The following is a 27,320-nucleotide window of genomic DNA, read 5'->3' as shown; positions in this document are numbered from 1 at the left end:
TGATGTGAATTGTACTATATCAAAAGCAAAGATTATTATTATGTATGGTGTAGTGGTAGCTAATTTATGCACAGCAATGCAGTAAATGATCGATATTTCTGGGAGATTATTGGCCAGGGTACTGGGAGAAATTCCTGCCTCTTTCAAATAGAATGCAGAAATACATAATTTACAATTCAAATGATGTGGAACGGGGAATATAAAGCAGGCTTCCCACTTCCCATTCGGAACTACTGGCAGCGCCCATGCAGCGTAAAACAAATTTAAAAACCTTACTGGATTTATCGTTCATTTCGCAGGGTCTTATCATAAACGCTATGAAAACATGGAAGAATCATGGGGATCATAGAGGATGTTTGAATATCATATCCTGTAGGATGTGCTGATGAGATTTTTGTTTTTCCTAGCATATAGATAAGATGGCACTATCCGTGAATTTTTACTTTGTGGTAATTCTTCCGGTGTTGCAAATTAGGCCTACATAACGCAAACAGTAGGGTGGCCCAAAAATGTATAATTGTTAGTGTTCATAATCAGCTTAAAAATGTAATCAAATAATCAGACGGCTGGAAGCTATTAACATTTTGATTACTATAAACAATTACCTTTGAAAACAGATTAAATCGTGGGTTGAAATTGGACTCAAAATGTCATTAGTGAGTTTTTGTGGTCGTTACTGTAAGTGGGATACAAAGTGTTTCTTCCATTGATACCCATGATATGATCAGTTTAACCCACACACATGGATAGGCTTGTAGCAACAACTCTCAGAGTGTTCAGGCACAATGGAAGTTTATCAGCACTACTGGTATACATTTATATTTCAATAGAGATCCTTTGGAACTTATCACAGAGTTCCTTCAATGGCTCAGTTGGAAAAGACATTGCCAAACAGAAAAATGATCCATACAGAGCATCAAGGTTCTGGGTTTCAACTCTGACTTTTCTGAATTTGGCTGATCTCAGTGAGAATGCCAGTCAGAGCCTCAGTATCCAGAGGGAAAGGAAAACTGAACCAGGGTTCCTGCACCACTATGCAGTGTCCCCTGCTGAAACGTGTACTTGTGTGGATGTCAAGAACAAGGTCAGCTCAATTTTGATGCCCCACAGTCAAATAGCCTGCTAACACACACACCATTTAAGCTGACGAATAAAGAAGAGGGTGGCCAACGGCAGTGAAATTGTACCCTAGAACAAGTAAACACTCTATCACATGTATAACACTTCCATTTGTTACAATGCCCTTATCAATTCAAAACATCTCAATATACTTCAAACAATGAGTTATGTTTAAGCGCATTGTGTGTTGTTCTAATAGCAATGTTGGTAACTAATGGCAATAAAAAGTTCAGCCAGCAAACAGGCTATTGAGTCAGAGGGTGGACACAAAGTGCCTTCAAACACATTGTGATGGAATTGGGAGGAAGTCAAAGTTATTGTCCTTTGTGACAGCATTTATCAATAATGTCACCGTTGGTATTAAATGCCTCACACGTTGTCATTTTCACTCTTTTAACTTTGTGTAGTATTGTTCGCTAAAATAAATGAGATTTCACTAAATAATAATAATAATAATAATCCTTGCATTTGATATAGCGCTTTTCACGTCGAGAGGACGTCCCAAAGCGCTTCACAGAACACACTGTAAAGTGAATTGACTGTATATTTGTGGGCGAACGCGGCAGCCAATTGCGCAAAGCAATGTCCCACAAACAGTCGTAGATTGAAAATGACCAATTTATTATTGTTTTGGTTTTTTTTTTGGAGGGATTATTATTAGGCGTGTGGAGTAAGGAAACCTGCCCAAGGTTTCGCCCTGCCTGGAATTGAACCCAGGTGTCTCGTTTGCAAGGCGAGTGCTCTAACCACTGAGCTACAGGACTCCACTGGCTTTACATGCCATAGCTTTACACACCAGGCCACTGGAAGAATGTTTTGGACCATCCAGCATTTAGAAACTGGTGGGTATCACTTAACACAGTCATCAAAGTTTGGAAAAAGAAACAGCTTGAAGAAATAACACCTGACATTGAATGATTAACATGAATGACTTTGCAAAATTAAGCTGATGAAATTTTACAAAGTAAATATTGACATTTCACATTAATACTAACTTATTACAAACTTTTAGGATAATTATATTTTATGGGATCAAGTCATTAGTGTGTGGCATTTCACAATGTGTTCCCTGTCTGAATTTGCACAAACATCAAAATATGAAACATTGCTTTATTCATACATTACAATTATTAGTCACTTTAAGTCACCTAGAAAAAATAAAATAATCCTTGCATTTGCTATAATGCCTATAATGTCTCAAAGTTTCTTACAGTATAGTGACTGTTTATTTGTAGGCAGACAGTTTGCACCTAGCAATTGTTTACAAACAGCCATGAAGTCAGTGACCAATTTTATCTGGAGGCAACACTTCTGTCTTTTCAAATTGTGCCACAGGATCTTTATGTCTACCTAAACTTGGAGGGAGCTAACACCTGACTGTTTTGTCCCTGAAATTATCATATTATTTTAAAAAATAAAACATTGCCAGATTTTATCAGTATATCACATCAGCTCAAGATCACGCCATGCAAAAAGTGCTCTATTTTAAGTCTACAGCAGCCAAATGTTATTTTTTCTAATTACTGACATAAATATTGAGGCTTACCAAATATTAATGATCTGAATAACCTGGTACCTGAACTCTCCTTTCTCAAACAGAATTATTTGAAGCACTGCTGAAGGTGCTAAGTTTGATCTCTGGTCTGGGAGAGAGACAGTAAGCTTGCTACAATTAGTCTCAGCTGCCCTGGGCAGGCTCCTGTTTGTTATCCAGTGACTCATAACACAACAGTCCATCTGTGCACAGATCTGAGGGGTATTATTCCACTTGGGTCTAGATTTACTCTATTAATGTGGCATTTCAGAATGTACAGAGCTTGTCAAATTCCTAAAGTCAGTCTTAATTTAAAGGGGTTTTCTGTGAGTTCTCCTAAGAATTCAACTGCTAAATTCTAGATGTTCTGAATTGTCAATTGTTAATGGAATAAATGTAGCCTGGGTGAAATTTTACCCCAGTGATAAGAGCACTAATCATGCTGGGGAGTGATGCCTCACTGGTCAAATGCCCTACTAACTTGAGACCCACCTGTTAAGAATAGGATAGTCACTTGGGAGATATACGACTATAAGTAAACCAGCTCCAGTGGAAGCAAACACAGAATGAGTCACTGCCTTCAGCAGAAGGGAGGAAAGGGGAGAAAAATGAAAAGTAAATCCAAATTGAGTGGTATATACATGCAGAGATAGTGAATGTATAAACCTTATCAAATGGAGTGTATATCATCATGTCTAACATTGCTCTGGTCTTAATGTCTGTTACCTGCATTGTGTCGCACCACCATATGACCACCACTGAGCATGCCCAGCAAATGAAGCAGAAAACAACATTTGTCTTTTATTGACTAAAAGATTCGCTCATTTTACATATTAGCAACATTTGGCCGTGAGTTTAAAGTTGTAAATTGATTTTGAAGCTGCTTTAATCGATGTTCTGCTCTTGTGGTGGATGATGTCACCAGGAGCCTGCTTTATCCAATATTCATAGCACTTTTCAAAGCTGATTGGGAGCTATCTAGGGACAAGGTATACAAAGTGTATGTATAGCTGCAAAGATTCTTCATTTAAATAATAGAGGACCATTTTTCTGTTTTTTGTGAATACGGGTTAATAAAGGAATGTTTGATTGGCTCAGATGCTTCAAATGACAATGCTACAAACAGTGGATTTTTTCCCCTTTTTTTTTGCAAATTCTATGCAACAAAAGAAATATCTCTTCTTTGAAGATTTCCGGCTTACCCTTCACTTTTGGCCTGCCTGTGAAAGTTAGCTAAACTTAACCTTTCAATCGTCCGGTCTTCTACCTCCACCAGCAGCAGTTGCCAGTGAGGTACGAAGCGAGAGATGAGAATTAGTTCAGGCTGCCATGCGTGCCCAATCCACCCTATCCTCTCCCATTCATGCCCTCCTCTGCTGCTCATGGTCAACTGGAACCATTTAAGACTCTCATTGTCCTTCCTTTCTTCATTTGTTTCCTTCCACTCAGGCACATGTTAAAAACTGACCCCCCAGCAATCCTGTTTTATTCCTCTCATGTGCACACATGACTTAGCGATTATCTCCCTTCCTAATCAAAGAGACAGAGATGAAAAGGATTTATGAATAAAAAGTTCCCCTTCAGGAAGATTGGAAATGAACGATTAGGAAAAATGCCCCCAATTTTGCTCCAAGACCCCCCTCGTAGAGAGGCATCTGCAGAGGGAAGGCCACCCGACTGATGCTCGTGAACTGTGCATCTGGAAGTTGTTTGTGATACGGATTAGGAGTTGTGCTGCATAGTGACACTGCCTCTGGCCACTAAAGCTCATTCTGCTGTTTGGTTTGTTTACAGTAGTACTCCCCCCGCACCCTACCCCCCATTTACTGTTTATCTATTTCTCGGCATTCACATGCAATTGTATCTGAGCTGCTGAGCCAGCTGGACGTGGCTTTTTAACTGTGCCTTCCACCAAAGCATTAAGCGGGAGCACAAGGTGGAAGAGGGAATGAGGAGCAAAATATCTTTTGATGTGACTTGAGAAATTATGCCCTTGTGATATCGCTATTCAATGAGAGAAGGGAGAAAGCACCGTGAATGAAATCAGATGGTAAAGATCTCCAATATTTGCTGAAGATGTTTCTGTTCCTGCAAACACGATCCACTTTCTTTGAAACCACAGTTTTCATATTCATTTTTCCCCTCAACTCTGTGGAGCGAAACTCAGTTTCTAACTGTGCTCTTCTCCCTCTCTCTCTACACAAACTAGATCCTGAAGCTATTATCTGAGTTGCACCGAAGAGGCTTGAATTGCTGCGTAGTGGCATAGTGACAGTTCTCACTCCCCATTTCCAATCACCCTCCAGGAGGGCCAGTGTAATTCAAGCCCTGATGGCGTTGTTCCAAGGTGAAGAGTGATAGGTGCTCCAGAGAACACCTCAACAGGTGAGAAATAAGGCCAAAACACAAAATACTGCAGATGCTGGAATCTGAAACAAAAGCAGAGAGAGCTGGGAAAACTCAGCAGGTCAGGCAGCATCCATAGAGAAAGGAAAGTGAGTCAACGTTTCGGGTCCACGACCCTTCGTCAGATCAGAGAAATAAGACAGAGAACAGAGAAATAAGGCCACTGCTTGAAATGTGAAGAGCATGATGGAACAACAATAACAACAAATTATACTTGTATAGCACCCTTCATATCAGAAAGATGTCCCAGGGCGCTGGACAATCAGGAGTTTTGGACCAGAGCTGGGAGTTGGAATCAGAAGGGGATGAGGGCGGTCGGGGTGGGGGTAGGAGGGGGTGAAGGCACGATGAAAGAGGAAGGTCTTCAGATGGGATTTGAAGGAGGCGACAGAGGGGGTGAGGTGCAGGATTGCAGGATAAAGTTCCAGAGTGTGGGGTCAGAGATGCTGGTTGCCCGACCGCCAATGGTGGAGTGGCATGTATGGGAGACCTGAAGCAGGCCGGTGTCTGCCGAGAGGTGGGAATGGACAAGATGTGGCGTTATGAGGGCAGAGAGGTAGAGGGAGCAAAACCATGGAGGGCCTTGAAGTTAAGAACAAGGGTTTTGTACTCGATTTGTTGAGGAATGGGGAGCCAGTGAAGCTGGACAAGAACGGGGGTGATAGGTTCCTGGAGCCTGGTGTGGGAGAGGACCTGAGCTGCAAAGTTCTGAATAATCTGCAGTTTGTAAAGGGAAGAGTTGGGAGGTCCAGCGAGCAGACAGTTGGCGTAGACAAACAGGGATGTAATGAAAGCGTGGATCAGGGTCTCGGCGGCCTCCGGTGAGAGGCAGAGGACAATGTTGCGGAGGTGTGGGAAGGTGGAATTAGTCACAGCACGAATGTGGGGTTTGAAGGATATCTGAGGGTTGAAAGGGGCATCGAGGTTTCGGATTGGCTCGGTGAGGTGAAGAGTGCAGCCACGAATGGTGATAGTATTAGTGGCTAAGGTGAGGAGACGCTGCTGGGAGCCAAGCAGAAGGGCCTCTGTCTTGCTAACATTGAGCTGGAGGAAGTTGGCTCTCGTCCAGGACTTGATGTCAGATAGACAATTTGCCAGGACCTCAATGGTCCTGGAGTTGAGGGTGGAGGCGGCGAGATAGAGTTGGGTGTCACCCACACACATGTGGAAATTGACCCCATGCTTGCAGATGACATTGCCGAGCGGGAGAATGTATAGATTGAAGAGGAAGGGAATGAGGACAAAACCCTGAGGGATGCCACACATGACAGTGTGGGACAACTGGAACAGAATACCAGGAAGGGTGGTGATTGGTTGAGGTCAGGAAGATGGACTTATTTAAAAAATACCTTGATGCTTGTGATGGGAGGTTGGGAGTGTGGTTATTCTGGCAGTGTGAGATCAAATGGGCTGAAGGGTCTTCTTCACCTAAACTGATCTTGTGATGTTATGATCTCTCTCTCACAATGGCCACAAGATGACATTCAGCATCTTCCAATTGCTTAAACATGGAAAGTAACTGCAGAGGGGTTGAGACTTCATGTAATAGCCATTTAATAGCGTGATAATTATGATGAGGCTGTTTATGGTGTTAATCACAGAAGCAAGCAATGTTTAGTATACCATAAGTAGGCATTTTGTAGCAGCAAAATGGGGAACCCAAGGAAGGTAGGAAATGTAGTCTCATTTGCATTCCTGGAAATAGCACATGCGAATGCATGCATTTACTCTGCACTATGAGATACTATTATAGTGTGCATAATGGATGCCACATTTGCCTATGAGACAGAGTCACTACACTTGACCTTTATTATTGCAAAGCACCTTTAGTTCTTCCTGTTATTATCAGAATCTAAAGCTGAGCTCTCCATTTAAACTACAATTAAAAATAGAATTATAGAATTAAAGCTTGTTCCTTTTGCATTGGCTACACTGTGTATTTGTTCAACACAATTCTTTGGAAGCACCTGGGTGCAAAATGATAACATGACAACATATGTGATTCCAAACATTTAATAGGCGATGTTTTTTGAAGACAAACTTCTGAAATTTGCCTATTTCCCCAAGCTACCCACTGTGGAAAGCTGTGCTTCCCCTTAACAAAATAAGAAATAAAACTAAATGGTTACACACACTAGGACCAGCCTCTTATTTTATCCCACTGTGATGTTCAATCACGACCGCCAAAGTAAAAGTTCGGAAATCAAACTGCTCGAGCAGGCGCTGGGTATTATAGTCAGCCAAGAGCTCAGTAATTTAACCTAAAACCAAATTTACACATGGCTATGAGTTTGTAGAAACCACAAAAAATGCTTTTAAGTTTCCCTGCTCCACTGAGCAAAGCAGACACGTTACTGGGAGCTCTCTGAAAGCTGTCTTCCCGTACAGATTCTCAATTATTTCAGTAGGAAGTTTTAATCCATTAAAACAATAAGCAGAAAGATGAGAAGACAAACTCTTAGTCTTAAATTCTTCCTGCAGTTGCCGTGGCAACGCTTGTCACATTACCCTGAGATTATCTGTATGAGTGATAGAGTCTGGTTCCTTCAGCCAGAGTAATTGCATTTTGTTTTTTTTTGTTTTTTTTTAATCAAACTCACAAACAATAAGCGAACAAGGCTGACAGAAATTCAATGCAACATGGACAGCTGTAAAGGCAGAGATCTGAACAGTCCTGGACACCTTTTATGTTGGAGATGATGTGGCTGCTCACCTCCATGCATTTGAAAGAGACATAACAAAAAGAATCAAAGCCATTCTGGAGCCGCAGTTGAAGGGAAATCCTTGATACAAAAAAAGCAAGACAGCAAGTATATTGCTCTTGTACCATTTGATCCGATTTAATGAAATGATACCTTTATTTTCACTAAAACATGCATTGTAGCTACTGAAGACAAACTAAAATACAAATCAAATTATTGTGTTGGTCGTTATTTTTGTGCTGTTCATAAAAATACTTATAACTAGCTGTTTTTCTTCCTTTTCTCTATGAGTTCCTTCTGAAAGCAGCTTGTGATCCCCATTCTAGGTGTCTAACTCTTGCTTTAATATATTAGCTCTTTGTAATGAAATGTAATGTTATGGAATAGTTTAAAATGCATCATTTACAAAGAGAAATAGGCTCTAATATATTAACAGGCTGTTTGTTAAAACAACTTTTAACATTTTATCTTGCAAAGTTCTGGAATTCAGAAAGTTAAATTCACGGGTCAACAATAACTTTATCCACTCATGTTTGTATGTTTGAAAAGCATAACTTTGATTGCTAGGTACTATTTCATTTGAGTGTAACATCAAATAGTTATTTTTAATCCATTGCCTGAACTGCTGATATTCAACGCAAAGTGGTGTACGTATAAGAAACTTTCTTATTGTTATGCATCCAAGTAACTCTTCAAATAATAATAATCCTTGCAGTTAGTTCAGTGCCTTTCAAATCGGAAGGATGTTTCAAAGCACTTCACAGTATATATAGTAAAGTGGAATGACTGTGTGCTTTTGTACGCAAAATGCAACTCTGTGGGGTAGAAATTCCACCTGAGTCTAGATTTACTCTATTTATGTAACATTTCAGAGCATCCAGACTTTAGCAAATTCTTAGATGCAGCCTTAATTTTGAAGTCAGTTTCTTTTAAGAATTACAGAAAACCATCTTAAAAGTTAAGACTGAATTTAACAATTTGCCCATATCTCTCCCCATATTTCTCATCAACAATGTGAAAACAAAACTTACATTAAAAAGGAAATTGAATATTAGGATAAATATGTGTTGGTGCCTAATATGGGCTTGTTCACTTTGGTGAAACTCTGTAAAACTGTAACTCTTTTGTGAATCTCAGCCTTTCCTGAGATACAGATGTTTCCTAGTGTTAAAGAGCATTTGTATTGTAGCACAATGGTAAAGTATTCTCTGTTCAGTGATTGAATTAATTTGAAGCTGTAGGATCTATGACACGTTTTGAGATGGGAGAGAGGTCTTTCCTCATGTGAATCAGGAGCCACCATTGTTCCTCAGGATGGAAATTCAGACTTTGTTCTGGGCCTTTGAGAACGCATTTTCTTGAAATCGACTAGATTTTCAGGAAAATTAGAGTGAAGTTTAATGTAAATGTTCATTGTCCTCAGCTTGAGTCAGTTCTGCAAACTCACATCTTGGTTTATTAAAAAAAACCTCAGTTTCTTTTATTATTATCTAAATTCTGAACCTGAAGACCCAGTGGTTCATCAGTGCACAATAGAGATAGTTTTTGATTGCAGGATATAGAGATAAAGTCAATGTTTTAGAAGTATGTCGTTCATTTTAAAAAACACGTTAAGTCTTTTTGTCTAATTATTTGTTTATAACTATTTTGGCTTGCAATTTTCTTTGCAAAATATTCTCTACAGATATGTGGAAATCTCAATTGGCAGATACTGTTCTAAATATTTGCATTCAAAACATAACCATGTTCATCCCAAAGTGGGCTGTTTGTTTTGTCACCTTTCCCAGCATTCAAGTCAATAAAATGTGCTTCATTTTTGGGAAGAAAAAGGGTTAATCAGGATTTCACAGAAGACAGTGCTATCTCTCTTGTAATCTGCAAGACACTGCATGCAAACAGTAACCAGTTGAGAGAATTTTGTGACTCCAGCATGATTCTATGCCAATGAAATTTCAAAGCTAACATCTCCATAGAAAGACATTGACATAGCATATTTCAGTGTTGTGTTTCTGAATTCTACTTGTTAAAATCATTCCCTTTAGCATTTTTAACCCTCCAAGATGACTTTTGTTTTTGCATTTAGACTTTTCCACGCCAAATTCTTATTGCCAAAGAGAACTACAGGCTAGATTTAGCATCCAGATTTATTTTTCTTGAATTTTTTTCTTCCCTCGATTCTGTGTGCTGTGGGAGTACAAAACAATGTGCTAAAGCCACCAAATGTCAGCTATTGCTTCCACCTTCCCAAAGAAACCAATTGCATCTAAAATTGCAATAGCGCTGGCTTTCAGACTGATAATTTGCAAATAAAGCCAATCAATAAGTAGCAAACTGTCCCCAATCAGTGAAGAGCCAGCAGCATGACATTCCATTATCCTGTCAGACATTTTGAAATCAAATGCAAGAGCCCTCAAAGGCTACTGCTCCACCTGTCTCCTGCCCCTGGTACCATCTTTCTCTGCCTTTCTCATGTTAGATGTAAAATTAGCTTCCCATGGAATGCTGCAAGAGCGTTACGATACAATTTCCAGACAAGATTTTAAATGTCATAACATCATGTTCTTTCAGTTGCACTGAGGAAGGCTCCCTGCTGTGACGGCCTGGTGTCACTCCAGCTCCACGACAGACGATTCTCAGTAGACAGCCCTGTCAGAGAATCAGAGACTTCCGCGTGTACAAGTGAAATTAACTTCTGTTGCTCTGACATTTCCAGCAATCAATACTCACAGGGTCCTTGTCTCCGAGATCAAAATTCATAAATCAAAAGCAGAAAGCATGAAATAAGGTATTTGATAAATCCATTAACTGGAGTGCTGCTTTGCTTTTGCTCTCTACCTAGTAAGGGGTTCAATAGGAAAACTAGCAGATTCGATTTTAACCATTAACGTTGCTTAAATAGTTGTGGAGTAAGTAAATTGGTGAGTTTTATAGAGTTATATTTTTATATTGTTAATTATGCAATGAGTGTTTTTATTTAGGTTTACACTTGTATGTTTAAAAGTACTGCCTCTAAATCAGACTTTGGAATAGGTTAATTGCGTTCAGTTTCTCATCAATACAGATTTCCTCCTGTGTTAGCCATATTATACTTAGGCATTGAATTTGAAGTTCCTCTTGTATTTCTCCATCGAATACTTTAAGATGGAAAAGTTTCAAGAAAGATGTAAATAGTGGAAAGTGAAGGTAACACAGATTAATTCTGATAGGGTAATGTCCTGTCTAGTGTCAGCTTTTAACATCTGCCCAATCAAGGCGATCAAGTTCTAATCATATCTCTAGAAACATTGAGGTGAAAGATGCGGTGCGTGATGTGAAAATTACTTTGGGCCATTTGACTCCTAGAGTCAGCTCAGTGGCTTCTCTCTAACTGGTACAGCTATTAAGCCAGCCGATGGTATTTTTTAATTCTGCTGTCACTTGAAACCTAGCATTTGAGTGATTTGAAGAATACTGGCTTAACTCGGCTTCAAAAGTTAAAACAATAAAGGAGTGAATCTGGCTTTGGAAAGGCAGAAAAAAACTTGCATTTTTATAATGCTGAAATGTGTGAAAACCCTCTTGAGTAAATATTATTCAGTATAGTAACTTTTTTTTGGGGGGGAGAGATTTGGGGCAGCTATTTTGGATTGTTAGCTTGGGAGATATTCCTTCTCTTTGCAAATAGTGTCATACAATATCATCGCTACATGAGGGCTGTTCGCACACAGATCTGTGCACCCTTATGTCAATGGTACCAGAGTTCAACAGATTAGGAGGTTCTCAGGGCTCTGTTCTCTCTTCATTGATCTTTCCCCATATCAATGAACATTCTTTCATACTCCATATCTTATTATAAAGACTATAGTAATGATCCCCTGTATTGAAGTTGTGAGGAATGTTGGGTGTCTGACATAGACTGTGTTAAAAGTCTCTTTAGCTTTGAGGAGGACCTTATAGAAGTAAATAAAAAGATAAATTGGATTGAGAAATGAATCCCAGAACAATACTTCCAGGAGCAGGAAAAGAGAACACAGGGTCAGCGTTTGAAGGGCAATTTCAGGGCAGATACCAGAAAGTATTTGTGAACAAAGAAGGTGACTGTAATAGATGCCAGGATGCTGAACATTCAACAAACAGCTTGATGGTAGAGTGGGTATTTTGGCAGGATGAGATTAAATTGGCCAAAGTTCTTTCATCATTAAACTTCTTTTGTGTCCTTGACTTGGCCTCACTGTTTCCTCCGGACTGGGAAAGATCATCTCACCTTAGAGTTAGAGTACAAGAAGAGTCTTATTATCTTATAATTGTTCATCTTATGTCACCTTTGGCTTCCAATCATGTTCTACCTGTCACTGTATTCCTTGTCTATCTCTAATTTATTTATACTATGCCTTTTGCTCCTCTGAAAGTTTCTCCCCAGCCATTCAAAGCACTCTCATACTCTTAGCGTCCTAACTGTGTTCAAATTAAGATTCGATATGTTCAAGTTGGTTATTTCCATGACTCTAAATAATCTGGATCATGTCACCTCCTTTGGTTTCCCTCTTGCAATTTATTGGTTTTAAAATTCAATCTTGGTGTTACCTGACCAATTGTTCTTGACTTAATAATTATCTCTCCTATTCTTTTCTTTGTTTTTCTGCCAATTTTCTGTCTAATTTTTTTNCTTCTCCTTTTCATCTGGAGACATCTTAGTGCCTTTATGTGGATGCGGTTTAATAGGAGCCAGAAATTGTCCAAATACCACACACAAGTGACCATTATTAGCATATGCGCATAGATATTGAGTGTCATTCGGATATTATACTACAGCAATATTGCATTAAATCAGTCCTGTCCACAACTGACCTGAACCTTCCACCAGGAGCAGGATCCCTGGCTGACTGTTCCTTCCTAACCCAGGGCACTGAGAAATGCTAAACCTAGCATGACTTGGGATTTAAACCTATATCCACTGACACAGATTGGTAAAGACTGGTTACTGTCTTTACCCACTAGACAATTGGGGAAGCTTGTTTTCCAGTCTTGTTGGTAAACTAGAGATAAGCCTTGGCTACTCATCTAGATTCCTCAATTGAAGCTTGGAATCTGGGATATAATGCAGGCTTCTATGGATAGGTTTATCATGTATCTCACTCTTCACCTCCCATTCCATCACCCAGTTGAAAAAGTAGGTTCCTGTATTTTGATTGCAGCCTCACTCCCCACTGATATATTTTTAATGATTATTCTTTTTGAATACTATTTATTTCTTTGTTTGTTTTCCTTTATGTTTGGCTCAGCCACTCACTGGTCTGCAGTTTAATGTCTGGTTCAATATTCTCCCAATCCGTAAAGCAAGTTGTCAATTTCACTCACTTCCTTTGTTAATCCCATCATCAACCTTTCTCGTCTCTGATCTTTCCCACAATGTCTGCATGTTTGCCTGTCTTTTGATCTGTTTGTATATCTGCCTGTTTATCCCATTCCACACCTGTCCATCATTCATCTGATTTCCCCGCCCCTCTACCAGTGAGTCTTCCCTTCTGTCTTTCTGTCTGCTCCAGTGCCCATTCCTCCTACTGTCCAGCTGCTATCCCATCTCATGTCTCTTCATTCAACAAAACGCAAAATACTGCAGATGCTGGAAATCTGAAACAAAACAGAAGTCGCTGGGAACACTTAGCAGGCAGCATCTATGGAGAAAGGAAAGTTTGTCAGACCTGAAACGTTGACTCACTTTCCTTTCTCCATAGATGCTGCCTGACCTTCTTCATACAACTGTTGGTCGGTGACACTGGTTCCTTCTCTGGATCTATAAATAATACATTGAGCTGTGTGATTTGTGTTAGTATAAATAGTGGAGTAATATAAAGTATAACTAGCTTCTTCTTGGATGTTACAATGTGCAAAAGTAATGACATTTTATTGTGTAATGTAAATTGGATGCACAGCTTCAACCTGCATAAATTATATCCACAAAGAGTTAGTTTCTTTTCCTATGATATGAATAATGATATATTTTAATTGGTTTTAATTTACCAAATTGTAACAAATTATTCAGAAACTCTCTGATCATGTAAAACACAGTCCTCTCTCTCACAGCCCATTGATATATATTTTGCTAGATTATTATCAACCCTTAAAAACAACATTGTGATTTGCGCAATTGGCTGCCGCGTTCGCCCACAAATATACAGTCAATTCACTTTACAGTATATTCTGTGAAGCGCTTTGGGACGTCTAGAAGACGTGAAAAGCGCTATATCAAATGCAAGGATTATTATTATTATTTATGTGGTACATACTACTTTCTTAGCAAATTCAGTAATACATCAAATCTTTTAAGCATCATCGCTACATTCGCCCCAATGAGACATAATCAGATGGTATTACACATTTTAAAATAATGCAACACATTTTATTGCTGTGCTGGGGAAATCCATGGAGAGAGTTTTGAGTCACAGAATGGCATTGTTTGTCATTTATTGACTTGTATTTCACTAGGTGTTAAGTACAGCTAGTGTGTGTTTTTGGCGACTACCTGCTAGCTTCCTTTTTCAGTTCATGAGTCACTGTACATCAGAAATTCTTCTTAACAGACCAGGCTGTGGTATTTACCCAACTCCAAATTTCATTTGAATACAATCTTTTCTTTTGTGCGCTCTCCCTCAATATCACAGCTGTTAGGAACTCTCACTGTCCTCTTACTTTTTCTTGACACCTTCATATTATATCCAAAGGCAGTTAGATCAGGAGTCTGATTTGATGAAGAAGTTTGAATGAACATGATAATAAAACCAAGTATCAACTGGTCAGAAAAGTTCAATGTTATTGCCATTGAAATCAATGATATTCTCCCAGCACATGACACACAATAGACTACGAAGATACAGCTTATTTATAAAATATTAGCTGATTATTCATTACATTGCTTTTTAACTAAGTTTGGTGTTACACGTTTCCAGCATCCGAACGATAGCAAATCATAATTACATTGACAGAAAAATAATCACAGCTATGGATTACACATCTTATACGATCTATAACATTTTCAACAATGGCATCTGTCTACGTTTATATGAACAGACTTCAACACAAACCTAAACTTAGGAAAATTTCTTGCATTTATAAATCACAATTGTTTTCTCACTGGGAGAAATATGGTTTAAAAAAGAAGCAAAATATTGTCCTGGAAATTATTAACATTGAAGCAAAAAAAAAAGTTTCACACCAACTCAAATACAACATTGTTGTGAGTGGTTCTATGTGCTCAGAAAAGGTTGGTGAACGAGTTAAAGTGAAACGCTTTGAGTTATCCTGCCAATGTGACACTATATAAAGGTAAAATGTAAATTGTACTGTATCTAGAACTCTATCTTTGATAGTACTGAAATAGCACTCCATTTAGAACAAGGTGGCTGGCTGTCAGATCCAGCTGCCATACTGTTGGTGTTGCAAAGCTGGACTCAGAATCTGAACTCTTGCTGCTCACACTATCACCAGATGATCAGTTAAAGATAGCCCTTCAGGGATCCTTGCACTGCATCCTTGTACACCGCTTTACGTGGTGATATAGGAACATTTGAAAATAGGAACATGAGGATACCATTCAGCCCATCAAGCCTTTTTCACCAGTTCATTAGATGTTGGCAGATCTTTTCATTCCATTGTCACGTCATATACTTTTATATTTATATTTACATTTACGTTTCGTCCGCAAATATACAGTCAACTCACTTTACAGTATACTCTGTGAAGTGCTTTGAGACGTCTAGAAGACGTGAAAAAGGGGGATATCAAATGCAAGGATTATTATTATTTGTAGTGGTTCCCATTTCTTTGTAATTTCATTTAACCTAGGTTTAAACCCTCGTAGGAAGAACGGCCCTCTGACAGCGTTTTATAAGTGGTTGGGCTTCAATGGATAATGAAACGTTGCTAATTTGACCCCAACATCTCAGCAATAACATCAATATGTGATCGGATAAGAACTTCCTATAAGTCCTGCGTCTCCAACCAATATCACTTCCCCCACATGAACCTAGAAGTTGAACCTATAAAAAATATTGAATTATTGATTTCACTGCAAAAAATGGTTATTTACTTTTATTCATTCAATCAAGCTTAACAGGAATTTATTGGCAGACAAAGAAAGATTTTCTTCCCCCAAGGAATTAGTTCCAACTTAGAATTGAATCCTAATGTTATTCGGTAACAGTCGGGAGGCAATGCAAATTCTCTATGTGTGAGTGTCTGAGAAGATTATCAAAATGCATTTCTGTTAAAATGATTTCATGGCACAACCTGCCCATAAGGGGTTAATAAACTGTCTGTGCAAAAAATCACTGCAGGATGGAAATGCAAAGATTTCCAACAGAGCAGAGTGGTACATTTCTAAAGGCCGTTGGTCGTTCTGGATTTTATCCTGTGGCGAAGGGATCAATAGACAAATTGGGGTCTGAGATGGACTCAGTCCAGTGGGCGGTCATCATTTGAAGGCAGTGCTTATTGTGCTTCAGGTGGCATTGGCCAAATTTACTAATTGCTCTTGACAGGAATCTGGTGTTTTCTACTCCCCTAACAGGACAGTGCCTTGCAGAATAAATGGAGCACACATTAGTTTCTGGCTGAGTGCTGGACTAAATGAACACTTGACATGCAGCAGCAGTATACCAATGCATTAAATAGTTCCAAGCTCATGGTCCAGGCTGACACCCAGCACAGTGCTGGGGGAGTGCTGCACTATCAGAAGGGCCTTCCTTCAGATGAAACATAAAACTTAGGTTTTATTTACCGATTCAAGTAGCTAAAGGCTCCTTGGCACTCAAAAACCCTCAACCCCCCCCCCCCTCAAAAATAGGGAAATTTCCATCAGAACTGTAGACAACAATTTTCCAAGTAAATTGGTCATTCACTTCATGGCAGTATGTGAGACTTTGCTGTAGAAATTGGTCCCAAGAGCTCTGGGACGCTACCCTGTGTGAGGAGCGCTATATAAATGCAAGTTGTTGTGGTTGGAATACAAATTTCCATACCTACATATATTTGTATATGTATTTGTAAATATACCTATGTACATATATATATACACACACAATCACTACACTCTTCAGCAACTATCTGTGAACTTCTCTGAGATGTTTCTGTAGGATCCTAGGCAAAGAAAGAGAGGTTCTAGGCTAATGCATTTTAATGTACAGTGAACTCCTGATAATATGACCCTATCTTATATCATCATGTGGTTTACATCATCACGGTGTCAATATCCTGGCTGCTTCACATGCAACATGTGAATAAGGAACCCCACTCATTATTTCACCATTCGATTATAACATATAAAGTCACATTCTGCAAGTCCAAGTCAGTAAAATATCAGATATATCATCACAACGAATTTACCTGCCAGCTGCCCTGCTCACCCGGACCACTCAGTGACCTCCCACAGTGAGTGCAAAAAAAGTGATGGGACACTCAGCAAAGTGTTGCCATAAGTGGCCTGGTACCTCAGGGACGGTCACCTGACCCCTGGTAGCTGTTTTGACTGTGGTGGTAAGATCTCTGTGAGTAGAAATTGTAGACCTTGCTTTCTGTGAGGTTCTACCAGATTGTTAAAGTCTGAATGATTCTGGTTGTTAAAATGAGGAAAATGAACAAAAAGTTTTCAAGAAAGACACTTTCAATTAGAATGGAAGCAAATGGAATTCGCAAAGTGTGAAGCTGAGGTTGCAAAAAAATTTCATGTGCCAAGATCAACCCTCAATTTGTGGCTGGTGAACAAGGACATAATTCTCGGTGCTTGACACATTCAGCGCCAATCGAAAATGAACACCGACCTCCACTCATAGTGATATTGAGAACTATTTATTGACAGTGTTTATTCGGCATGGTTCATTTCCATGCATATGGTTTTATCTGATATTTATATATCAGCAGGATATGGAAGGGTGAACCAGTCATCAACAACAACAACTTGTATATATCTAGCGCCCCCCCACACAAAGTACTGCCCAGAGTGTCCCAGTCACTGGGGGAGGGTTGGGTGGAGCAGGGATTATTAGCACATCACACACTCGGGTGTTCAAGCCTTAGCTCTCAACAATCTGCTCTTTGTTATCTCTGGTATTAAATAATCGGGGTACGTCCCTCCCAGAAGTGATTGTGCATTCCATTCCAAACACGGAAAATAAACGCACTTATAGACACATTTTCCTATACATAAATTTATACTTATACTGAGCTTAACTTAAATGAGTTTTAACAAATAAATTAAATAAATAAAATAAGCCTGGGCTTCTCTGTCAAACTGATAGCTAGCTGCTCATTCTACACAGGCATAGTGTGTTGGTTTAGGTTCTCCTGGCTACATCGCTCCAAGTGGCACAGGAGGACTCCTGCCAACATTGTCACCCTGGATATAGAGTCATTGAGCTCTTTTCCTTTGGAGTGATGATGTATCAGGAGTTTACTCTAGTTCCTGTTAGTGCAGCAGAAGGTATTCAGCATAACGTAAAGTATTAGTGGTTTTAAGGAGCAATTTAAATTTGTTCCAGTGTTGCACATAAAGCAGTTGAAGCAGTAACCCATTGTTTGCTGACCAGAATGAATTGATGAGCAAACCATCACATCAATCTCTCGCCAAGACCAAAAGCAATCCAGAATATTCACACCTCACGTAAGGTTATCACTGTGCGACCTTTCATATTTCAGGGACATGTTGACACAGTTGCGAATGCAGTAGAAAATAAATGTTTCCAGAGGCAGAGGGCAGTGAGAATGTGGAACTCTGCCAGAAACCGTGGTTGAAGCAGAAAATATCAATACATTTAAAATGCATATACGAGAAAGAAGGGAATAGAGGGGTTTGGTGGCAGGCCTGGGAAGGAGGAGTTTGGGATGGGTGGAGAGACTAAGATATAATGTAAACACAGGCATGGAGTAGTTGGGCTGAATGGCCTGTTTTGCTGTTGTAGATTTTATGTAATTCTACATAATTCAATAATATCACCTCAACTAAAATTTCCAAGGGTATGGGGAAAAAGCAGGAGAGTGGGAATAATTGGATATGATATATCATCATTCATGGTTACATTCTCTAACTTTGTCCAGATTAGCATATATATTTTTGTGGGGGAGGTGCGGGGGAACAATCTAGAGGCTAAAATAATGGGTGGTTTCTGGTCTGCGATCCTTACAATGTGCTAGGAACACCAGTAAAACAATGATGAATTATGATGGGTACGTGACCTATTTCAAGGTACTCCATAGTGGTCTTATTGTGTGATTGTGACAGTCTGTTCCTTATTTGGCTGAGAATTTCACAATAAGTATGGGTGACAAATGCATACAGACATTTTAATGATGAACTGGCCTTGGTTTTATTATATTATACAGGGCAAGTGATTAATGTGTCCTCATAACTTGCAAACAGAGGTGGCCAAGCTGATAACATTTCAGCATGCACATGGTAACAAAAGGCATTTTCAGATTTACTACAATCTTTCTTTTAAGCAGAAGTTATCAGGTCCGTGTATCCCATCAAAAGTCATCTCCCCACCAAGAAAGGAAATCATATCCTTTTACAGGGGTAGGGGGGTTTATTTTGGTACCCTATTGAAAATGTTTGTAACTCCTTATTCACATTCCACCTTATATGTTATCATGTCTTTACAGTAAACTACTCTGATTTTCTATGTAATAATAATAATAATCCTTACATTTAATATAGTATCTTTCACTTCGGAAGGGCATCTCTAAGTGCTTCACAAGATTACTGTAAAGCGTTGTGATTGTTTTTTTGTTCCAACACCTACCTATACATATGTTCTTTGCTTCCAGAGATGTGTGTTGTGAGGGCATTTGTGTATATGCATTTTTTCATCCCATTAACACTTCCTCCACAATTAAATACCCTTTGCCTCCTGTGAAACCTGTCTGCAGTCACATTTCTTATTCGCATTTTGGTTACCTTTCCGCTGATGGTAAACATTTCCTCACACGTAAATGAGCTTCTTTGTGTTATTACCATATGTGCCACCCAGGCAAGAGATAAGACAATGTACGAACAACAACAACTTGCATTTATATAGCTCCCCTCACGCAAGGTAGCATCCCAGAGCGCTTGACTGTGGCAGAGTACAAAGCCAAGCCAGAGTGAAGTGGAGCCTGGCTAGAACTGGTGTGATGGGGTACTGTGTTTAGTGCGGGTGAGTATGTGGGTAACAGAGTTTTGGATCAGCTGGATCTTGGGGAGATCGGGGAAGAGGGCATTTGAAAAGTCGAGATAGGAGGTGGCAAATGCATGGATGAGTGTTTCAGATGTGTCTGGGCTAAGGTATGTTTGGAGGCAGACAATGTGTCGGAGGTGAAGGAAGGCAGTTCAGGTCAGGGACTGGATGTGGGGATGGAAGGACAGCTGTAGGTTAAACCTGACGCTTAGTTTGCACACCGGTTCGGTGAGTCTGAGTGATAGGCCGGGTAGTTGAGGAGGTCAGAGCCATAGGACAGAAGGCATTGATGGGAGCCGAGCAGTATAGCTTCGTCTTATCGACATTTAGTTGCAAGAAATTTGTACTCATTCAGGCCCTGATGTCTGCTCGAGAAGCTGCGAAAACATCGGAGGACCTGGTGTCGCAGCTGGAGGAGGAGAAGTAGATTTGTGTTTCATTCGCATACGTGGGGAAGTTTATCCCATGTCTGTGGATGACATTGCCAGAGGGAGCATATAGATGAGGAAGAGAAGGGGGCCAAGGATGGAGCCCTGGGGTATCCCGCAGGTGATCGGGAGGGGCGGGAGGAGAAGCCATTTGGAGAGACAAAGTAAAGGCGGTCTCGAACCAGGATCGTGCTGTCCCACTAAAATGGATGAGGGAGGAGAGGCAGTGGATGAGGATGGTGTCATCGACTGTGTCGAATACAGCGGAGAGGTCCAGAAGGATGAGGAGGCAGAGAGAGCCCTGGTCTCAGAGAGAGAGGATGTCGTTTTTGACCTTGACAAGCACTGGACAGTGTGGAAACCAGACTGGAAACGCTTGAGGAGAGAGTGGAGGGGGAGGTGTGAGCAAAGCTGGTTAGTCACATTGTTGTGATAATGTCTTAGTACTGGACAAGCAGAAAAAATTACAACCTAGATACCATTAATTTGAACAAAACTTGGAATTGGATCTTGTGTTACTTTTTATGAGTGTTTTCTTTTTTGAAGCTTTGGGAGATTTTATAATGATCAAGTCGAGAGATGCCAGTGTTGGGAATGGAAAGATTTTCTGTTTTGAACCCAAAGCATCTGAATATTAGACGTTCTTCATGATTAATAGATTTTCGTATTTTAAAAGTGGTAAATATTTTCCCACAAAATAGATTCCTTTTTTGACATTACCAAAGTGTTTGATTTTATATGTACTTGAAGGATGGTGATATTGTATTAAGTAGAAATGCTTGAGAATTTGAATGGGTTCTAGTAAGACCCCCATGAAATTTTTAAATAAATTTTTGTTTAATTTTTCAGGTATTTCGAGTTATTTCATTGTATCCATTAAACATGTAGCTTTATTTCTTGCATTACACTTATGATGTTTAATGGTAATAGATAGTTTAGGTATTCTAAAATTTGGAGGCAAAATCTGAATTTGCACAATTTTAAGGCTGGTTTGCTCCTGCACAAAAGTCTAATACAAACATCTGTGTAGTAGACTATTGTGCAGGTGTGTGTAATACACTATTGCTCAGGTGTGTGTAATAGACTATTGTGCAGGTGTGTGTAATACCTTAGTGCGCAGGTGCAAGCCTGCCTTGATACACTTCAGCTTGCATCCAGACCAAGTCTATGTAACATACTGTTCCAGGTTATGATTTACCTTTCAAATATTTTTGCACAAAACTCACTCATTTTTAGCTATCTATTTATATTTATTTCTTTAATGATGTTTTCATTTTATTCGGTTTTTTAGTTGCTTTTTATTTTATTTTGTATTATTTTGTATTTGCAAAAGAAACGGGGCTCTAGTTATGGTCATAAAGCAATGAATCTTAGGCACATACACAGAATTCACGAACATAGAGCATTGCACAATATTGTTTTCTCGGGTTCACTCAATGTAATACAGCTCTACTTTGCTTGTTGCAGCCACAATTCAGTTGAGTCACTGCACAAAATACTAGGATATATAATGGAGTCACACTCGTGGTTTATGTTAGATTTATCACATCGACGTCCCTCGAGAATCCTCTAAGATCATTCTCAGTGGGTAAGTTAGAAAAGTTTGGTCCATGGCATTGGACTGTCTCATGATCTTTGACCAAAAGGTTAGTGGGATGATGGCTTTTTAATAAACCAAAACTCAAAAAGACAGTGCTACCCTAACTGGCCATTGGAGACCTCAAGTCACAAGTTGGAAATCCTTCATTGGGAAACAACTTTTCCAACTTCACCAATGAAAATGGCGTGATTGGAGAAGGATTGGCCTGCCACTGCCTTATTCAATGCAAAAACATCACATGATTCGCAAATGCAACCCAAATGTGTGTTTCAGCAGCAGATCAGACAATACTGTATTACTATTTCTGTATTTGCAAAATCAACATGTTTGTGTGCGTGTGTGTGTGTGTGAGGGTAGGGGAGGCAGCAGAATCATTTTTTGACTGTGATATTTTAGATTCCATCCTCCTCATGATTCAGACTGACATAAAGAGAAGCCTAAGCTGCTATTGTTTCAAAGAAATTTGGAGTCAATCTCCTGCTTATCCTGGTTAATATTCCTATCCTAGTCCAAATTTACTTCAAATTCATATCCATTGGTAACTCTTGGTAATTGTTGTTGATGGGAGATTGCTGAAATAAATCAGCTGCCCCATTTGCCTCTCTAACAACATTTACTTTCAGTTCAGCAGAATTCTGCCTTGTAAAGCCCTTTGAGATGTTTATTTTTACATGAAAGGCACTATGTAAATACAAATTAGAGTATGACTGTTTTCTTATTCCTGTGTGAAGATACCGTTACAATGGGAAACCAAGAGTTAAACATAGAATATGTGCAGCACATTCATACAAAATTTACAGTCAATTCACTTTATGGTATATTCTATGAAGCGCTTTGACATGTCTCAATGACATGATAAGGCACTATAGAAAATGTAAGGATTATTATTATTAACTCTTTAGCATGTAGCTCTTTGAATTGTGTGTTTCGTAGGTAACTCATGCTAATCAAATAATTTGGTGATGATCTCTTATTTGCTTCAGTTTGATATTTGTGCAGTTTTCTAATAAAGGACCTTCATATTTGCAGATATGGCCACAATAGAACTCTTTGTACAAGTATTTGAAAACCAATCGAGTTATGGTTTACAATTGCAAAAGAAACAAAAAGATTTGCGCTTTGTTGTGCTACACGGCTGAACGAGAGGGGCAGGTGTTAAGGTATAATAATGGAAAAGAAATGGACAATGTATTGGTGCATTCAGCATTCCGCAAAGGTACAAATGAAACCATTCAAGCCTAGCTGTCGTGTGAATCAGTCACAATCTCTCTGTGCATTGTCCTAATAGTTCCCTCTGATTCACTGTGTGATGATTTATCTGTTTGTATGAATGTCAGATCGCTTAATTCTGGCACTCATATTACACATACTGTACAGAGGGACAAAAACCTAATTGTGAATTGTGAAGACACATGAAGAAGACTTTTAATGCTGCATTATCTACTATTTTGTTTTAATAAATGTAGTTTTAAACATTACAATTTTGCAGACTTGAATGACGTTTCTTTACCACAATGGTCTGTGCTCAGATTTTTCTTCTGTTTTTTTCCCCCCATCAGGCTCTTTATTGTGTACAGAATCTTTAGTCTAATGCTGTACTTATATTGCATGCTTGGTGGTGAATTGCTGTTAGTTTGGCAGCGATTCACAACCAAACGTACAATATAAATAGAACTCAGACAGTACAAATTGCCCTAAAGCCCCATTAGTGACACCACCTGATCGATATGGTACCAGAAGCGATGTGATTCGCATCCATGCAAAATGAATGCAGTGGATATGAAACACACTGGGCTTGTTCTCCTGTGGGCTAGGGAAAGGGGAAAGGGACCAACCAGCTGGGGAAGCTTCAATCAACTTTTTTAGAACATTGAGATTGAAAGTGTGGCATTCCCTTTCACTGAGACTCTTTCTGTTTCTCTTACATCTCCTAGTATGTAATTCACTCTTCTCTCTCACGAACATTATTTTGTCCTTTCCTCTATCTATTACCTCATCCACTCGCACTCTTACACTGTCTCTCGTACATTTGTCCCTTGTGCTCACTTAGGATTCTCTGTATATGTATCTGTGTATCCACGGGAACCATTTTTTGCTCAAAGTAGACTTTATACATGTGCAAAAGAAGAATTGGAGTAGCTAGAAGTTGAGGTGCAGAAGCATATGTGCTGTGAATGGCAGGTGTTGTTCTGAAGTTGTAAACCGGATTGTAAGGTAGGAGCATAGTAAAGATGGATGTTCTTGACTTCATTTCCTGGGCAGGAAGTAACATCAAGGCAGGTATCTTGACCATGTGCCTCCTTACAACATGGTCCCTTGATGTCTCTTCATATCTGTGGACGTGCACCACACAAGGCAGGGCGAAACCTTGGGTAAGTTTACTTACTCCACACGCCTAATAATAATCCCTCCAAAACAATAATAAATTGGTCATTTTCAATCCACGACTGTTTGTGGGACACTGCTGTGCACAATTGGCTGCCGCATTTTGCCCACAAATATATGGTCGATTCACTTTTCAGCATATCCTGTGAAGCGCTTTGAGACGTCTAGAAGATGTGAAAAGCGCTATACCAAATGCAAGGATTATTATTATTATCATTATTATTCCTACATAGCTTCGCTAAAAGCAATTCTAGCTACCACACTGACCTGTGGGAATTAAACTATGGAACTCGAATTTGATGGAGCGGAGTTCTGGCACATCAGTGCGAAGTATGTACAGTTACCAGAAGGAGTCACAATTAGCAAATCTAACCAGTGAAAACCATGTTTTAGATTGATTATTTGCCCCCTCATATTGTACGTTTGCATCCATCATCATAAACCTCAAGTCGGTTTTCTCTAAAAATTAAAGATTGTACAGAGTTGTGGAAAATTATTTAATTCAGTCTTAATCTAGAAGTCACTTTTCATGTTTCTTAAAAACAGCTTCCAATTTAAGTGGAAAAATATTCCACAATTTTTGAAAAGAAAATAGTTTCGCAGGATAAGACCAGATGAAATTTCAGGCCACATTAGCTGTTTATAATACTACTACTACTACTACTACTACTACTACTAATAATAATAATCCTTGCATTTTGATATAGCATCAAAAAATGTATTATGTGTAATACCATCTGATTATGTCTCATTGGGGTGAATGTAGCGATGATGCTTAAAAGATTTTTAATGTATTACTGAATTTGCTAAGAAAGTAGTATGTACCAGATAAATAATAATAATAATAATCCTTGCATTTGATATAGCGCTTTTCACGTCTTCTAGACGTCCCAAAGCGCTTCACAGAACACACTGTAAAGTGAATTGACTGTATATTTGTGGGCGAACGCGGCAGACAATTGCGCACAGCAATGTCCCACAAACAGTCGTAGATTGAAAATGACCAAGTTTTTTTGTTATTGTTTTTGGTTTTGAAGAGATTATTATTAGGTGTGTGGAGTAAGGAAACTTGCCCAAGGTTTCGCCCTGCCTGGAATTGAACTCGGGTCTCTTGCTTGCAAAGCGAGTGCTCTAACCACTGAGCTACAGGACTCCAAAGTTTGTTTGTTTGTTTCCCAGCTCCAACACCACCACCAACTTGCATTTATATAGCTATCTTCACACGGGGTAGCATCCCAAAGTGCTTGACTGTGGCAGAGTCTGACCCCGATCCAGGGGGAGAGTGGCTCCAAGTAGCAGTGATGTGGAGCAGGAAGTGCTAGTCCAGTCCCAGAAGCAGAACTGCAACAAAAATAAAAGAGAATAAAATAAAACTCACCACATTTTTACCCTAGTGGAAATAAATTCAAGTCCTAAAAAATTGGTATAATTTTTAATCATTTTAAAATTTAAAGAACACATAAAGTCAGGGGCAGGGAGTTAAATAATCCAAATTTCTTTTATCTGTTTATAAAAAATACACAACAATTTAAGAATTAAATGTAGTGGTCGAAATGGGCAATTTGGATTTGACTTTGCCGGTTAACCTATTTGTATTTTAGTTGCAAAGCACTTGTCCCTCACAAGCTCAAAGCCCCAAATCCCTGTAAAACTGCATTATTCACCACATTTTTTAAAAAAAATTCAAACTTAAGAATGATCATGGCTGAGCTGAAAGGACATTAACTGCCGTCTTTATTATTTCTCACAGCACAGCTCTGCTGATGTTGAACTCTCCAGTGTGACAAACTATAATCGGCGAACTTGCCTATTGTAATCTTTGCTCTGTTGTAATCTTCGGACCAGGAATTGTAGAAATGGTTGCGAAGCTAGAAATGTTTGGGCTAACATAATATCTGTGCCACTTGTGTGTGACATGCCGTGAAAATTTGACATGTATAGTTACATGAAATGCTATCTGCTAAAGTTTTGATCAGCAGCGTTTGGAAATTTCCCTCGGTATGAAACTAAATGCGCACTCTTTCCATGGAGTGATGCACTCTTCTTATCAAATTCTGGAGAGTACAAGGTGCAGGTTGGTGAGAGCCAAGGTTTGAAGATCCCAGAGTGTGTGTTGGGGTACTTCTGAAGTTGAACAAGATGACTTGATAACTACTGCAATTTGAACCCTATTAAGTATTTTGGTGTCATATTACTCAAGATTTAGTATCAAGATACATACTGCTTCATTCTCTCTTTGTGCTCAATAGTACCACATTTGCTCTTTACTTAAATTCTGGTGCACTGATGGTGATGGCAAGGACGTTCCACTAAACAGATTGAGATATCTAATGGATGGATGGGATGAATTCTGCTGCGCTATGCTTTGTAGCTTTCTCCAGTTAAGTGTATCTGATCAAGAAGCAATATGTATTTGTGGGATCAATTAGTAATAGTGTAAAAACATCCATCGTTTGCCCCATTCCTTTACTCCTTTCCTCACCGGCACATTCCAACATGCCTTTGAGAGAAATTAAGAAGGAGTACATTTAGACAATACAAACCCTCCATCCACAGCTGCATCAAACCTTGCTCCATGAATTTATTGTTGCCTAAAATATTAAGGGAGCCTCTAAACAAATACATAGTAACTACACTTTACAACTCAACAAATTGGATTTATATAGCGCCCTCCATGCCGGATGGTGTCTTAGAGCGCTTCACAGTAACGGATCCCGGGGCCGAGCCAGGGGGAGGGGGAGGAAGGTGATCAAAGGCGCGGTTAAAAAGAAAGGTCTTCAGCAGAGACCTAAAATAGGAAGAGAGGGGGCAAGGCAAAGGGAGTGAGGAAGGGAGTTCCAGAGCCTCGGGGCATAGTGGCTGAAGGCACGGCCGCCGAGGATGGAGCGGAGGACTCGGGGGACAAGGAGGAGGCCAGACCTGGAGGAACGAAGGCAACGGCCACTGTTTTGAGGAAAGAGG

The 27,320-nt window shown here is 39.5% G+C and overlaps 1 long non-coding RNA gene across 1 annotated transcript; it reads left to right on the top strand.

Moving 5' to 3' along the window:
- The first annotated feature begins 1,902 nt into the window (after positions 1-1,902).
- On the top strand, positions 1,903-7,961 carry LOC103183225. Its single transcript, XR_488396.1, has 4 exons — positions 1,903-1,961; positions 2,719-2,776; positions 4,863-5,038; positions 7,670-7,961. It is a non-coding gene; the product is annotated as an uncharacterized LOC103183225 (long non-coding RNA).
- The last annotated feature ends 19,359 nt before the right edge of the window (positions 7,962-27,320 follow it).

The sequence above is a fragment of the Callorhinchus milii genome, unplaced genomic scaffold, assembly GCF_018977255.1.
Source record: "Callorhinchus milii isolate IMCB2004 unplaced genomic scaffold, IMCB_Cmil_1.0 Scaffold2, whole genome shotgun sequence".
Lineage (NCBI taxonomy): Eukaryota > Metazoa > Chordata > Chondrichthyes > Chimaeriformes > Callorhinchidae > Callorhinchus > Callorhinchus milii.
This window is presented reverse-complemented; position numbering and strand designations above follow the sequence as displayed.